Source organism: Rhinolophus sinicus, chromosome 15 (genome assembly GCF_057876585.1).
Source record: "Rhinolophus sinicus isolate RSI-liver-muscle chromosome 15, RSI-T2T, whole genome shotgun sequence".
Taxonomy (NCBI): Eukaryota; Metazoa; Chordata; class Mammalia; order Chiroptera; family Rhinolophidae; genus Rhinolophus; species Rhinolophus sinicus.
In genome coordinates this window covers 125,393,077-125,396,789 of record NC_142515.1, presented here as the reverse complement: position 1 = coordinate 125,396,789, position 3,713 = coordinate 125,393,077, and positions in this window count along the sequence as shown.

Sequence of the window (3,713 nt, the reverse complement as noted above, 5' to 3'; positions counted from 1 at the left end):
CATCCCATACCTCGGGTAACATTTCATGTATGCATACTGCATGGAGTGTACTTCTCGGGAAACTTAAAAGTTGGGTATCTCGTTTAAGAGTATTTCATCTGAGATTGACATGTGCAGGCCTGGTTTGAGGACTGCTGTATGTGCTGGTACAGTTGTTTGGTTCCTAAATATTGAAATCTCTCCCGGTTGGTAAGTCACTACCTAAGACCCATGGCCCACCATGAATTGGAGGCCTCCAGGACCGTGATGGGCTCTGCCGCTGGCGTTTGAGCCAACCTCCCAGTCAGTTCCGGCTCTGGGTGTACGTGCCGCCGCCAGTAGCCTGAGCCTCAGAGAAAGTCTCCTGTGCCTGCCCAGACCCTCCAGGCACCGGAGTGCCGAGCTCCCTGGGCTGCAGGCTGGGTTTGCGTGGAGGAGCTCAGACTAAAGAGACTTGCCACGGCAGCACTCTCATTCACGCCAACAAAAATCACTTTTTAAAGAGAAGTTTTGAGCTATTTGGGAGCTCAAAACTTTTTTTCTTCCTACCCTTGCAACTCTTTTCCTCCATGTACCAATGTGAGGTCCAGAAGCCTTCACCGTGGAGACCAGTTCAGGAAAGGAAGATGTAATTCTAATCCTAGCTCCAACACTTAATAAGTCCATGACCTTGAGCAAGTGACTTAACCCCTCTACACTGCAGTTTTCTCATCTGTAGAGTATTGATGTCACACTTGATTTCTTCCAGCTGTAACAACAAATGCTTTTAGTCTTTAAATTTCTGTTTACTAGCCCATTCACCCACCCCATCAATGGACATACTATGGATGCTTCCTAAAGAAAGAAAAATAATATCATCTGCTTACAAATTATGTTTGAACACAAGTTAGGTGGTGCCGAGTGCTCCATGCAACCTGTCAGAAGGAGCTGACAGGCCCCGACGTGGCTGGCTTGCCTCCCCTCTACTTACCACGCCGGTCAAGGCAAGGCAGCTCCTCGCTGAGCTCCGCTGCTGGAGCTTCATGCTAAGGGGGCCACGGCTGCCGATTCAGGGGCTCATGTCACCTGTCTCATGGCTCTGCCTCATGTGTGTTATGGCTCATCAAAGGCCCCTAAGAAGTTTGCGGATGGTCAGTGCAAATCCGTTAATATTCATGTGGAAAATAATCTCAGCAACAAGCAGCAGTGTCATAGACTTTACGTGGACTGGGGTTGTGTTAATGGAATTAGGGTTTTGTGACTCATTTTGAATAGTGGTAGTAGAGCTATAATTTTATACATTATGCTATTTCTTTATGATTTTTAAAAAAGGTTTTGGTTTTTCAGACTAAATTTTTTTAATATATCGGGTATAATTTTGGGGTGGGGTGAGGAGGGAAAAGTTCCATCTCTTATTTTAGGATAAATATCAATCATAACTTTGGAGCTAAGCTAATATGTAGAAATTCATTTTGTAGATTTTTATTATCAGCCTATTCCTTATGTGGAGATTATCCTTTGTCATATAGCATTAGAGTCACAGGAAAATTCCGTGATACCGCCCGTTGTCTGCTCTGGGGAGAATGGCTATTTCACGTTGTTAAGGACGGGAGAATTTATAGACCCATGTGTGAGTCTGTGGTTTTCCAGGGAGTTTGAGTTCTGGCCTGGCCTATATGTCTCAGTGCTTATGGTCTTGGTAGACAAAGGGTTGTGATGGTTTTTTGAGTTCCTCTTGTCGGTTTTTAAGAAAGTGAATTTTTACTCTGGATTCTCATCTAATCTCTCGATTTGACTTTGGCTTCCTTTTATGTCCCCATAAACAAAAATCCTACCAGGCTTGAACTCCATCTTGGTTTTAGGAATTGCAGCCAGCTATTTCATAAGCAACACTGTGGACACTTAATACAAGAATTTAAGCTGAGAAATTTAATACTCTTGAATTTAATACTCTGTTTTTATTAGGAAATCCTGGGATTTGTCCCTATTCAACACCCTGTTTAATTTAAGAGCTAAAAAAAATGATAAATATCACTTCCAGATGCATGTACTGCATTCAAGGTCTAGAAATAGTTGTCAAAGTGCAGTATGAATGGGCTGATGTTCCTTTAGCAATTTAACCTCTGTCAGTATCTGGCGCTGAGGGTTTGTCAATCATTGTGATAACATCTGAGGTTTGATCCTGACTTCCCTATAATGTCAAACTTACCACCCCCTAACCCCGCCATCCTCCCTTCCTCCCTTCTGTGTGCGGAAAGGAACTTTCACAAACCCTTGGTGAAATCAAAGCCTCACCCCCAAAGGCTTAGTAGTGAAGGAAGAATCTGCACCTTGGGAGGGTCAGCCAGGTGTCAAGGCCAACGTTTGTTCCCAGGACTCCTCTCCTCCTGGGGGATTTTTTACTTATTATGCAGTTGTCACCACATTAATCCCTATTGGACACTCCTTTTTCAGTGCTGCTCAGGCCCAAGGGCAGACCCAACTATCTCCTTAGTTCTCCAAAGCATGTAGCATGGCTGTGACCAAACTGGAACTTTTAAACGAAATTTTTAGGTACCAAAACCTTTAGGATAACAAAAGGGAAATTAATACTAAGGGTGACATAAAAACAGATGATCTGTTTTTACAAGATTCAGATCTCTGCCCCTTTTCTCCCTCCTTTGGAGGAAATCTGCAATCTTTACCACCTGGTGCTGGCCTCAGGCCAAGTCCCAGAGAGAGGACTGTTTCTTCCCACCTATCTCAAGATCTCTTTTCCAGTCATGGACACTTTTTTCCTTGGGTGATAGATAATGTCCACTCCTGAAGATACGCAACCCTTCCCTTGCTGGGCCGTGTTCCAAGGCTTCCGCAAGATCAAAATGCACCTGGACTGGCCCAGCAGCCCCATGAGACGTCGCGGAGGGTGAGGGGGTGTTGATACTGGGCCCTGTAGGAAAGGCAGGACCACACTCGAGACGCTTTCTGATAACACTGGCTCTCACCCTTTCTGTGTTTGCAGCATACCGGTGTTAAGACTTTCTCCGCACACTTGGAGAAATGGAAAAGGGGCGTGTCTGCCGTCATTAGAAAACAATCACTTCTAGGCTGTAACAGCTCCTCTTGTTGCCTTATTATTTTGCTTCCATTGAACAGAACAATGTGCTGACCTGACTTTTCCTCTTCAGGACTCGAAAGGCAAAGTTCCACCTTGTTGCAATGAGTACTTCTTTGTTCTGGTGTGATGTCACCGCCTCCTCACGGGAGGTGAGATGTCCATTTCTTCTACATCTTGTTACTTCTGCCGGTTGAGCTCTGCAGTCCCTCAAATGGACGGTGCCATGCTAGCCTTCATACTCAGATGCTGCCCAAAAAAATCATGCGCTTTGTTAGAAATTGATTAGAACACCTCGGAAGTTTTCTCTGACATACCACCGTGCCACAGGACTCTGGTTGACAGTCACTGTACTACATTATTAGGCTAATTTAAACAAGATCGGAATTTTTATACTGCGTATTTTGTCTAGTCTTGTTATGTAAACTAGGTTTTAGTATGTTTCTGATAGGTATGTGAAAAGACACTTGCATTTAAATTTCCTACATGTGTGTGAATTGAGGTGCATTGTGTATGTTTTAAATAAGCAATACGGCAAGGGATGCTGGCTGACATACAGAGATCTATAGATGACTTCCTCAGCACCGGCCCTTGGGTTTTGTGGTGTTGTGACTACCTCAAAACAAAGGGAAACGTTTGCTATGAATTTCCTGTCCCTGGA